This window comes from Camelus ferus, chromosome 3 (genome assembly GCF_009834535.1).
Source record: "Camelus ferus isolate YT-003-E chromosome 3, BCGSAC_Cfer_1.0, whole genome shotgun sequence".
Taxonomy (NCBI): domain Eukaryota; kingdom Metazoa; phylum Chordata; class Mammalia; order Artiodactyla; family Camelidae; genus Camelus; species Camelus ferus.
This window is the reverse complement of record NC_045698.1, coordinates 89,468,634-89,482,479: the sequence shown is the minus strand read 5'-3', so window position 1 is coordinate 89,482,479 and position 13,846 is coordinate 89,468,634.

Genomic DNA, 13,846 nt, shown 5'->3' with positions numbered 1-13,846 from the left:
AGTTTCATTGAGTTCTTCATACCTTATATTATGTGAAAGTCACAAGAACAGTTCAACACAAAAATTACTAAACATCTATAACTTATTTTTCTGTGAATTTTTTTCCTGTAAAACAGCTGAGCTTACCATCATTTATTTCTCTGCACCAGAAACAGGAAAATCATTAAGATATTATGCAGTATAAAATTAAAGGACTTAACCTTGTAGGGGATAATACCTTTTTCTGATTTATAATCATGTTTTATCCTATGACACAGTAGCTAATTCCGGCTAATTTAGAAAGGTCAATAGGTATAGAAGTGTATTACTTTCATTTTCAACAGCAGTTAGTCCTTTTTTTCTTCCTGCTTTGAGTTATAATTGACACACAGCACAATGTTAAGTTTAAGGTGTACAGCATACTGATTTAACTTAAATACATCATGAAATTATTATACCAAGTTTAGTGAGTTAGTGAATATCCATCAACTCAGATACAAAATGTAGAAAATCTTTTCTTTTTTTCTCTTACGTTCCATCTATGATGTATTTATTACACGTATCATGTTGTACGTTAGAGCCCGAGTACTTACTTATAACTTTAAGTTTGTGCCTTTTGACTATCTCAATCCAATTCCCCTCCTCCCCGCACCCCTTGCCCCTGGTAACCGTAACCACAAATCTGATCTCTCTTCCTGAGTTTTGTTTGCTTTTTTGTTTTGAAACAACACTACAACACTATCTTAGTTTCTGGTACTTAACATAGCAATTCAACATTTCTATATACTTGAAAACCATCACCACAGTAAGTCTCATTACCAACTGTCATTATACAAAGGTACTGCATCATTATTTTTATGTTCTCCACCATGCCACATCACACTAGATCCGGTATGTATGTACCTGTGTGTATGTACAGATGTATATATTGGTATCCTCATAGGAATTAAGGCAATCAGGGTATTCTGGCTTTCCAATGAATTTTCTGAGACTAACATCAAGGACAATAACCAAGCCGTCCCACAACAGCCCTCTGGTATCTCTGCCAGAGACAGAGGCCAGACCTAAATGGAAATCATTCATTTAGTTAATCCAAATCCTGGAAACACATAAAGGAACATTTAAAAGGTTGGAGTTTTTCTTTGGTTCATTTTCTATGAAAGTTTAAAAAGTTATTATAAATGCTGACATTTGTGGACAAGTCCTTCATTTCTCCCTATATGTGTGTTATATATTTGAAAAAATTTCCCCTTCAAGTCACCCTTCCTCCATGGACCAAAAGAAGTAAAAACACATCCTGCCTGTTGAGAGCGCCCCAAGAATACATCCTGCTGTTTCACGGTTATTTAATTATGCGATGATTCATCAAGTTCTTATTTAGTCAGAGAATTAGAAAAAAAAAAAAAGAAATCCTAATGAAATCAACACGAAGGCTAAGTTATACCAAGGGGCAGGATTTAGAAAGTTATATTGCTGTTTTTCTTCTTTGCTGGCCCCTCAGCCTAGCATCTGGATGTTGGTCAGGAATCACTCACCAGTGAGAACGATGAAGAATTTTCAAGATGTGTTGATGGAACATTGGAAGGTGCTCAGTTTACCTCTGCCTGCTGGCATTTTCCTGTGTCTGCTTATGGTTTTTATGACAAAGAAGGTTATTTTAAAATCAGAAGACGGTTTTAGAAGTGCTGTGGCACTGAAATGGCATGAAGTCACTCTCAAGACTTCTCTATGAAGTAGACAACAGTCATCATCTTGATTTCGTCCTGGCCGAGGCACACGCTAAGCGACTCCCCTCAAGTGATACATCAGATAGTTCCGGAGCCAAGTTTGAAACCCAAGCACCTGACCCTTCAACTGCTACCACTAAGAAACCCACGCATATGACACCACTGGCTATAGGTGAGTCAGCAGCAAAAGAGCTATCCAAACATGAGGCTAACAAGCCAGCGAGCCCGAGACTGGCAGTGGGAAGCGAGGACTTAAAAGGGAGCTCCTTGGTGCTAGTTCAAAAATGTGCACGTTCCCAGCCTCTCTTCCTCCTTCCTGAGACAATAAAGGAACACAAAAGTGAATGAAATTTTAAGAGGGGAGAGAACTGTAGCCGATCATGGAGGAATGAGAGCATAACAATTTCCTGGAAGTCTGAAAATACATACATGGAAGTCTGCTAATGACAAAGGCAGACCATGAGGGAACCAGGATGGAGGTCAAAGCCAAACTCCCCAGCCGAGTCCCAGCACGGCCTGAGCTCAGTCTGCGTCGGCACACGGCACAGGAGCACACGGACCGTCGACGCACACACACTGTTCTTCCCGCCCTCATCCCTTCACAAGATGCATTTAGCCTCTTTTAAAAATCCATGAAGAGCTGCCTAGAGAACACGACAGTCCTGCGCAGGTATGGATATCCTGGGAGTCGTTCTGGCTGTGAAGGAGGAGTTTTAGAGCTGGGAAGATACTCGGTATGCTGTTGTAATGATGGGTGTGTATAATTTTAAGCTATATGTAATTCACTCAGCAAACCCATAAAACGTACAATGCTAAGAGGGAACCTCAAGGTCAACTAAAATTTTGGATGATCATGATGTCTTAATACACATTCATTCTTGGTTTAAAAAAAAATGTACCCATTCTAGCGAGAGATGCTGATCATGGGGGACGGCTATGCACGTGTACGAGGAGGGGTAGGTGGTACGTCTCTGTACCGCCCTCTCAATTTTGTTGTAAACCAAAAACCTTCTCTCAAAGTCAAATTTTTTTTATACAAAATAGGGGGGAAGAAAGGTATGAAAGTAGACTTAGGAATGGCACTAAAGCAGATCAGCAGAATGAATGAGTCTGATGTACCTTGATTTTATGGATCAAAGAGGCCTAAATTTCATGTATTTTGGGTTTTAAAAAATTCCACATATTCATGTGGTCGAACAGTGGAGCAACTTGTCAAGATAATTCTTCTCCAAAGATCTTTAAAAGAATAGAAATTCCTTTTTTCCTTCAGTGGCTTCCTTCAGTACTTTCTTGGGTAAACAGACCAGAGACTCTAGCTTGTATATAAGCCTGCTCCTCTAATTTCTGCCATTTGGTATAAAAACTGGGAAAATATTTTTGCACGCATTTTGCTAAAACCATCCTAAAATATTCATATTGTTGGTTCACAAGTTACCCCCACTACATGGAAGGCAAGGAGAGACCACAGAAAGAGGCAGACCACTCCAGATTGATAAGGGACAGTTCTTTTAAGCGAGGGAGCTTACTTACTAGGCTGACTTGGGCAAGAGTTTCCCCACCAACATAGACAGGGCTTACCTGGGTTTAGCCCAGATGCTCCCAACACGGTACTCTCTCATTCTTACCCCCTAGTGATAGCTGTGGCTGCTCGAACAGTGGGCCCAAGGTTTCCCACATCCAGCTCTCTGGGCAACCCAACTGGTGGTCACATCCTCTCACTGGCCCCTCCTCTAACATACTTGCTGTTCCTCAAGCTGGCTTGTTAGCAGTCTAGATGGGAAAACTCTGGGTTTCTATAAGGGTGCATCTCCTCCTGACAATTACAGATAGCATCTGTGACCTGATTGTGTACCTGTGGTCTTTGGCAGAAATCCGGCTTTGTCCATCGTGAACGTGTCCCATGTGAAATCGTTCCAGACTTGTTTACTGTCTGCAGTTTATTTTAGTAACAAGAGGTCCCGGAAGGGAGCAAGGAAATCAGGGTTTGGCTCTGGCTTGGCACCTGTGTGAAAGCTTCAACAAAGCACCTCATCTCCCTAAACCTCCCTGAACTTAGTGAAAATGCCATGGAGCTACTTCCATCATGAAGGGTGAAACATGTCTTCTTTGGTACATGTCTCAGTATTGCAACACAATTAGCTTAAGCCCAACCATTCGTGTAACACCAATTCTTAAGCACTGTTGCCAAAGAACACCTGTTCCACCTCATGGTGGCTGGAACTCTTCATATTTTGGAAGGGAAACTGCGGTGTCTTTCTCCATTCCTGAGTCATCTAGCTGCTTCTGGACTTCCTCCCCCGCTGAGGCCTGTGGTCCCACAGCTTATCTTAAGAACCAGATCTCCTTTGAATTTGGCCTATAATTTGAAGACTTTCCTTTTGATCCTTTCAAGCAATTTATTTTAAACTTAAAAAATGACAACTGATCAGCTTTTTGTAAAGAAAACAAAACAAAACCCCACAAACCACAGACTGTTTGAGATTATACTCCAAAACTTTAAGATGTCAGGTAAAATTTCAGAATGGTAAATCCTATTAACTTTGATAAAATTTGATGAAAGTTCACTCCCTTTTTAAAGGATTAGAAGGGAAATTCTAACATTTCCAGTAAAGGCAAACTTAACAACAGTTCAGGCTGGAGACCCAGGAACATTGCCACTCAGCAAAAGCCACCGCCATGAAGAGCATAAGGGAAAGTGCTCCTGCTCTTACAAAACACATGTCCTTGTTTGTACCTCTTAATTTCCTTAACCGTCAGTTTTCACTTCTGTCAAATGGGCATATTGTTAAATTCCATCCACATGGGAGTTATTAAGAGGAATCATTAGAATCGTGTTGTAGCAGTAAAGCCTGTAGTTAAAGTACACAGTTAAGAGCTGGCGTGAGAATTAGTGACAGTTTTGCTCCTACCCAAGGCAAACCATCGACCCATCTGCGCCACAGATTCACTTACCTGTAAAACAGGAACTACACAAAACCGTGTGATTTCTCTATCAACCATGAAATTTTCTGACTTAAGAACTGCAAGCTGGGTAAATTCATGACTGGATAAGCATGTGAGGCTGCGTGAAATGAGCATCTTGGTCTCACAGAGCCTGCCAGAGGCACAACTTAATCCTGCTGGCCTCCTACATGCCAAGTAACACGCTAAGCTCTGAATTAAAAACGTATTTAAAAACTGATTAAAAGTGGCTTTCTCTTCCATAACTTTCTCATCAATAACACTTTGTACTCAAATAAACAATACTCTTAAAGGGAGAAAAAAAAAACGCAAGTCACATTTAAGTACACCGATATCTGATTAGTTTACAAAACAAATCTCTAGTGTTTCATTAGTAAGTGCAGCTGCTTTCTCGCTGTTTTATCCCCGCACATTTTTTCAACATGATATGTATGTCTCCACTGTCCTATGTCTCCACGATACAAGACAACAAACACAATTCTTGCACAATAGTTTAAAGTCTATGCAAAAATCATTACTTGAAAGTAATGTTTTTAGAGCAGTTTACAAGAAACGTGGGGATATGTTTATATACACACATTATCTATTCATATGACTATATAAGTTCATATTCATGTGTTTAATTTCCTTTCAGAAACTATGAAGGGGAAAGGAAAAACAAACACGTACTCAGAGACACATTTTCGCATCTGTGTATGGTTAGGATGGTATTTTTATGACTACCATGTCATCAAAGAGGGGAGTGTCAAAGCTCAGGGTACGTTCATGGCGGGAAAGAATGGTCTCAGGGATTTTTCTTTCAGAGGAAATCTCTTAGGCCCTGAAGAATGTTTTCTGAACTCCTGATAACATTCAACATTTTGTGGATGGAGGAAAGTTCTGTGCTGAAGTCCCAGGAAGAAGTAGAACATCCACTTTTCTTTGAGAACTTCCTGTCAGCAGCTAAGAAAGGCAGGTCTGAGAGCTTGTAGCGGAGCGCTGGTGACCCTGGTGCCAGAGGCAGGTAGAAACACACACTTTCCCAGAAAGAGCAACCAGGAAGCAGAGAAGAGAGGCCACTGAGGTCTACCTCGTCATTTTAGCTAATGTTAGGTCACGACCATGCTTGAAGTGTCACCATTCATGTACATTTAAAAACTTATCTTAAATTGGCAACTAAGGATCAACAGGATTTGCATATGTATTTAGGACTCACTAGACACTGAGTTTAATTTTCATGTGTTCATTTTGATGCTGAATACTAAGAAAATTTGTTTTGCTACTGAAGAGCCAAAATTGTTCTTTTGCAGTGGCACTTATACTTGGAAGACACTTCCAGAGAATGAGGTATCAGTGCCTCCCGTTAGCACTTGTCAAAGCGAGGTCCTCGGAGCCTTGAGGTCTGAGAGATCGTTCCCCTGGAGCACGGGTGGCTCAAGGTTGACTTGACAACAAAGTAGGGAAACCTACAAGAAAACAACCGTTGACACCGACGGGGACCTAGCGTTTACCTTTCAGTCTGAGTTAGATTCCGAAAAAAAAAGTCTGCAGACAGCCCTTCAAGCACTGCTCAGCGTGAACCTGTGCAGAGGACGGAGAAAGCCTCTGCAGTCCTGGGACAGCAGTTAGGCCAGGGGAGGTGCTTCTTGGAGACAGTGATGAAACAACTTAAAATTTACCACGATACACGCTTCAAGCCCTACAGCATTTACTCCCCGTTTTCCAGTATGTGGCCACTGCCCTCAGAACCACTTGCGACAACTTGAAAAAATAAAGAGGGCTGGCCCAGTCCCAGACCTTCTGAATCACTGTTTCTTGGGCAGGGGCCTGAAAATCTGCTTTCTACTAATCGCCCCAGGTCATTCTGATGCACACAGAGATAAGAAGCACCACTCAGGGTTAACAGGTTCTTGTGCAACACCACCGCCCCTCCCCCGGCATAACCCCATCCCTTCCTCCCCGCTACCGGTAAGGTAAAAGCACACACTGAAAATGGTGGCGACGTCAGACACAACTCGAGACTGTGTTATGATCCAGAGGCACCAGTGATGCGAGAAATGTCTCCACAGCTTCTTTATTAGTTTTCCCATTCTTGAAATTCTCAGAGTGCTTCATTGCCAGGAGACATTTGGAAAAAAGATGTTTAGAAAGTCAAGTATTAGCATGACATAATGATGACTGTGAAGTTAATATACAGTCATACATTCTTGTATACAGCTAAGGCCTCTGTGACCCAATTCAATACGGAACATGTCAAAACACTTAAGACAGCAGAAAATTGTTTCATCAAAATATTTCAACCTGGTATGATATTTAAAAAAGAACAAGTGTTCATCTGTGAACTAGAATAAATTAAGTAACCTGTATTTCTGGTAATGTGAGAAAGGATATTCACTGGAGAATTTTGGACAACAGTGAAAAGCATAAAGAACAAACCAGAATACATTAAATAAGTATCAGTCTCAACTAGACAGTCAACTCTGTCAGCAGATTTTTGCTCCAGGCATTGCTGTGTACACAGTGCTCTGATGTGGTCCTGACACTCAAAATGGCTATTCAGTACTTAGTATGATTAAAAAGTCAATGTAACTATTGATATTTTGGCCAATCCCCATCCATGTCTCCTCCCTCATAAACAAGGAGCATCCTTTTATTTAAATATCCCTTAATGTTTCACTCCCTAGAATTCACTAGAATTTAAAGAATATGTCTACATACTTTGTTCTAATTCACCATCTGTCCCTCTGGAAAGTTTGTATTAATATACACACAAAATCGCATTAGACTGGATGTTTGTTTGTTTGTTGGATTGTTCTTCCAAGCACTGTAGACATTAATAGCTTCCTATTTTCACTTACATTTTTGATAGTCAACTTTTTCATGCTGTGGTCATTTACATTCTTCTTTGGTAAATGCCTGGTAATTTTGTATTTGCCCATATTCCCGATATGAAAAAAAGATGCCATTTTTAAAAATTGGTAACAAGTCTCTACATTAAAAAATGTAAGTTCTTTTTAATTATATGTTGCAGAATCTTCCCCAGTTGATGTTTGCTTTTTAATATTACAGGGTTTTGTCCAATGTAAGATTTCAGATTATTTTGTGGTTACATTTCTTAGTGATTTATTACTTTCTTCAACTCCGAGACAGGCACATTTGATTACTTGAAGCTTATCTGCTCAATACATATGGGGGATCATTAGTTCAACTTGGTGAAGGGGTCTCCATTTTGGGAAATGTGACCTGACTTTTGGTATCAAATTATGAGTAAATGAATATGGTTATGCTGTAACTTCAAAATGATGAAAAATGTGTGAATAGTTGATCAGGTAGTGAATTAATAATTTTGATGAAAGAGAGACAAGTTACAAGCACGCATATTTGGAATACTTTTTTGCAGTGTGGTCCTTCAATCATCTCATTCTCTCTTCCTTAACACTGAGGAAGGCAAGCTTACAAAATGAGCACTCACCCTCTGACTCTGGCAGTTATCTTCCTAAATTTACTTTGTTAGTGATATTCCCCCTCTCTTACTTCTGTCTCTCTACCACTATAGATGAACTTTAAATGTATGCCCAGTCTGCTCTGTCAGTTAGCTTCTGAGTGTGCTTCCTTGAGAGAACATAAACAGCATATTTAGATGGAAGCTTTCATCCCCCTCAACTTACCAAGTCACCCTGTCTGTCCTCATTTTAGTGCTGACAGTAAAATCAGCTATCATGAGAATGCAACTCAATTCAGTTCAATTTTCTTTTTAAAAGGACAAAAGGAATTGGCTCCATATTGTTTTGAAAATGACCTAGAAAGTAGGTCCAATTCAGGATAGTGAAAATTCACTTTGGTTTTCATTTCAGGTGAAATAATACACGTGAATAATTTACTATAAAATTTAAACAGTCTGTCACAATATTACTTCTAAATTTTGTATACAGTTGTGACATCATAGAACCGTAGTAGAATTCACTGGAGAAAAATGCATTGTTATATTATGGCTTTGCCGAAAGTCTCTATCTGATTAAATTATGTTTCCTAGCATTTCCTAAACTGATACAGTGTCTGATTCTTTTTTTTTAAATGGACACCTCAAGCTAAAAAATTAGTTTTACTAAATACTTTCACTAAAATACGAAGTTTTTATTGTATATGATGTAATTGATTACTAGCAGGAATTATGGGTTAGCTTCACTTTTGAATTCTTAGATGAATTAGAATTTCCCTCCAGAAGAGGTAAATGCCTTAAGAGGGAACAATTTTTTATGTCTCTGTATCCTCAGAATTCATCTGACATGTAGAACACACACATATGGACACAGCAATGTTGAAAAAAAATGCATCTGCAGAGAGAAGGATGGCTGGAGACAAAACTCAACTAGGAGAAAGAAAAAGTTTTTAAATTAGCCCTACTAGCTCAGCTTCAGATTTTTGACTATTTATAATAAAGAGAAGTAAACAGGTTGGAAAGCCAAGCTGTCAGCCGAGTCATGGAGCTTCACTGCAGTCGCCTGTGCCCTCTCCCCCTCACAGGCTTCACTGCTTCCCCAGTGCAGAGGGAGGCAAGAAATACAAGTGTTCAAATTCACGCATTTATGAAGAACACAGATGAGTACTTTGAAATCCTCTCAGGAATTTATATCAAACACCGTGTGTTTCTTACAGTGAAAGAGAGTAGGCACACCAAATAAAAATGATTTTGATTTATAAATTTGTGTTTTACTAAACAGTACGTAACAAGTCCTCATTTTTCATACCTTCGTTCAGCTTGTCTTTGAGGCCACTAGGTTTTTGAGCTTTGGTTTCAAAACAAACAACATCCCCTCAAGGCTCTGAGGGGATCTGAACGGCCTTGATGCGGCCTGGTTCGGAAGACAGGGAAGCCCACTGGCCAGGTCGCTGGTGGAGGAGATAAACCTGCATTTCGGTGTCTCATCCATAAGGGAAATTGGATGCATTGACTTCTAAAGTGGCATTTACTGAAAAATTCTTAGATTTCTAATTAAGCACATTCACCTCCTCTCAGTGTATTCCACTATCTAGGTTATTACAATTCACATAAAAGATACATGCTTTCCACAAGCAAGAACAGAACAGAAAGCCAGGGGAAAACAGAATCCGAAAGGAATGTGAAAACACTGGAATCCCTTTCACTGAGCTATTACCATTTTCTTCAACTTATATCTAGATTACATGATCCATTTTCATAAAGCAAAAGCTGAGATACCATCAGAATTTAAACCCCACAAAGGCAGGGACTTCACTTTTCTGTAAATGGAGACCTATGTGGAAGATAAACAGTAAAACCTGAGCTCGTGAGATATGTAAATGAACATGTAAGCTCTGTACAGAAAAACTGAGTCACTATCCTGCACACCAGAAATTAACACAACATTGTAAACTGACTATTCTTCAATTTAAAAAAAAAGAAAAGTGAGCTGCTCTGGCTAAAGGAGTGGTGAGAGCCTTATTTCCACAGTACGCCCCAAGGGGGCGCCATAGAGCTTCCAGTGCAGGTGTTCCCTGCCTAGGATCCAAGCACGCTTGCTTGTCCCAAGATACGATGTTCCAGCTCTGAGCAGCCAGGGCATGTGAGCATGTGGCCCCTCCTGGACAAGCTTCATAAGCTTACCCTAAAGTACTCTAGAGATGTTAGTGTTTCTTCTTGGCTTCCACTGTAACACAAAGATTGAAAACCACTGTAGCACATAACAGCTAAATTAGCCTGTTAACTTGAGTACAGGTTTGCCACCAACGGAAGGACCTTAGTATGGATCCTACCACCCGGGACCACAGGCTCATCCACCAGCTTGCCCCACAACCCTGGATCAACTAAACTGCTCAATTCAACTGCTCAGTTTGTCCGGGGGTCCCACCTATAGACTGTGATTTCACTGACATAGTTATGCTTTGGGTACTGACGGTTCTAACAGCTGCCCACGTGATTCAAGTTGGAAGCAAAATATGAGACCACTGCTTTAGAAAGCTTATAGAAACTGAAATAGTGAAGACCAACTAGTAAACCCTGAAGGAGGAGGAAATAGAGAAGTACCATGTGCAAGGGATGAGCTGCCTCCACAGACAGGTCTCACTGCCTGTGACCAAAATCTAAGTCAGGCTTTCTGTTTTCTCTAAAGATGTGGAAGTTCTGCATTCCCCTGTGGTGGCAACCAGGTGAACTCAGTGGGGCCGGCCCCTTTAGAAGGTACACACACTTTCTCATGGGCCAGGCTTACCTGTCCCATTTCATTGATTCGTCCTGCCTGCCTCGCCCTAGAGGCGATCGCACTTGCATGCTCTGGGTTATGCAAAGCCTACTGCTCACTGACTCCAGGACACCTGGCACGACTAGCGACTCCCTGGCAGAGCTGTCTTTAATCAATACATAAAATGAACTGGCCTACTCAACAGACGTTTTAGACACTGCCCTGCTATTTGTATAATGAGCTGTCCTTCCCCACATATTTAGGAATATTCAAGGCCACACAATTAATGGGAGAGCCCACAAAATGGGGCTCAGTCACCCCAACTCCCAGCTCCAGGTACATACCCTCTGTGTGTACGGGTAAGGGGAACCTGACAACATTATGAGAATTAGGTAAGTCACAGCATCCAGCCAAGTGCCTGGCTCAGGTAAGTGATGTCAAGCTGCTATGAACGACCCCTTTTGTACCTACGCCATGACCTGTGTTGGGCATGCCCAGTGCAGGTTGTGTAGCTGTTTTCAGACAACTAGACTGTAAGCTCCTTCAAGAGACTATAAAGCTTGCAGTAAAATTTCCTATCCTGTTAAAGAAGCAAAAGCCAGGAAATGTTATAAACACTGAACCAAACCAAAATACACATTATCATTAATTATTTATAACATATATATAATATATATTAATATAAATACATAGTATTATATATATATGTATATAAAAATACACAGTATCATTAATACTATAATTATAGCTATTAAACCAAACCAACCAGCCAACCGCCAAATTCCACCAGAAAGAAAATGAAAAGGCTCTGGACTCAAAAAGCCCTCACCGACCGAGCCCCGTTCCCCAGCATTCTGCAATTCTGTCCAGCACGTCACCTGTGTGTGCGTCACTGTGTGGACTTTGCTTGCTCCCACTAGACCGGGTTCCTTCAGGACAGCTCGCTCGTCTAGACAGTCCCTGGCCGGAAGGCTTCCACAGGGTGGGGGGTGGGTAAAGCGGCACTGAAATAACAAATTAACCCACACGCACACTCCCAGACTCCTGGTAGCTAAGGCTTGCTTGCATATTGCTTGTGTGTTAAACATCAAAGCCTACGCTCCAGTCCATCAGTGACAGAGCAGCTTCTGCTGCATGATGTTAATATAAATAAAACCCTATGCACCGGAACATGCTTCCACATCCCAGGCTGCTAAAACAAAGTTTTGTGTACAACCCAATTTTAATAGTGATAGCATGACTGTTCCTGTGGACCCAAATCATGTAACATCTCCCCAGGTATGTTTCATTTATGTATTTATTAATTCTTTCAATCAAGTAGCAGTTTAAGGGGTAAAGAGTAGACGCTTAACTTGCCTGAGAAGTTTCAGGCTCATCCTAATGTACTGTTCTTCAGCAAAAACTTGTGAATTCACAGAACTTATTCTAATTATCTAAAATAACTAAAATGTGTTTCGCAAGACTGAGCAATGAGCTCTCATTCATTTGTTCTTGAAAAATCTCAAACAGTGCATTCCATCTAAAAATCTCTAAGCTGGTCCAGATATTCCCTGACAGGTGACCATTTTTTAAACAAATGCCCTTATGCCTTGTTCAATCATTAGATTTTTTAAGTTTATCAAAGAAAAAGAAAGTGAGATAACCTTTCTTAGTCGTGCCTTTATAACTGCATGTGTGTTTTCTAAGATACGTCTCAAAATGATAAAGGGCATCCTTGATTGAACCAACACAATGGTGCATCTTCTCCCTCCTAAGAATCCATTTAACACTTGAGGGCCATCAGCCACACTGTGTCTGTGCTGCTTGGTTTTGTGAAAATTGAGGCTCACTTTTTAGCCTTGGCAACCTGTGAAGGTTTTCGGAAGGTTTTCAGGAAAGTGTTTAACACCTAGTATCTTGATGAAGCGGTAGTTACGTTTTGTCCTCTCGCCCAACTCCATTTCCCATAGGCGAGAACCGAGGAGTCTCTCAGAAAGGCTTGTCGAAGACAGCCACAGAGAGCTAGGACAAGAACGAGAAGCCTGCCCGACCCTGCCCCTCCCGCAACAGTGCACCGCGGGCGTCCGTCTGCTGGGAGCCAAGTCCTCCCTGGCGTTCTTGCAGTCCCTCCAGGGCTTCCGGGTGTGCCGTGTCCTCAAAGCCCTGACCGCTTCTACCCAGGCCATTTCTCAGTCTTGCTTATGCAGCTGGTAACCTTGAGAGGCGAGGAAACAGCTCCTTTTGGACAAAGCGCAGGCTTGCGTACTGCTTGCTATACAAGTTCAGCGTGAGCCCACGAGTGCACGGCACCCATCTGACACACACCGCATCGCCCCTGTGGGACTCAGGTGCAAAAGGCATCAGTGCTACTGCTCGTGCTGCTTGCACAGTGAAGTCCTTGTCTCTGCTCCAGGAACGTCACGTCTTCTGCCAGCATCCGCACAGCAGTAACACGCTCGTCCATTAGCTTGTAAGAAGTGCACAATCAACTCCCAAGCCTGACACTTATTTTACTTGAAAATTCTGTTTACAGGGTTTTGTAGCCAATGACTTAATTAGATTTATTCAGAACATGTGAGACTAGTAGATATGGAAAGTAGACAAGGGCTATTGGTATATGTGTGTTCCTGTTCCTCTTAATTCTAAGCAGCTTTTATGTGAATTTTGGTCCTAATCATGTCACTGAAGCCTTTTTATTTCACTGATCTCACAGCTAACTAAAATTATCAGGTTTTTAAAAGAGACAGATTTAGTTTTAGATAAGTATAGTTATTCTGTAATTAAAATATGCAGTAAGTAATTTGTCAAAGTCAATATTCACCACAGATAAATTAAGCTTCATTTATCTCTGGAAGATCTGAACACAGAGGCTGGGTGGGTTGACAGAATTTCTGGCTAAGAAACTTACTTTTTTGATGCGCAGCTGTATCAATTTAGTTAACATTCAAAAGAAGATTAAAGCGAGCAAGATGGGTGGCATATAATGGAACCTGTTTCTTTCTCAATGAGCTCACTAAAGACGTA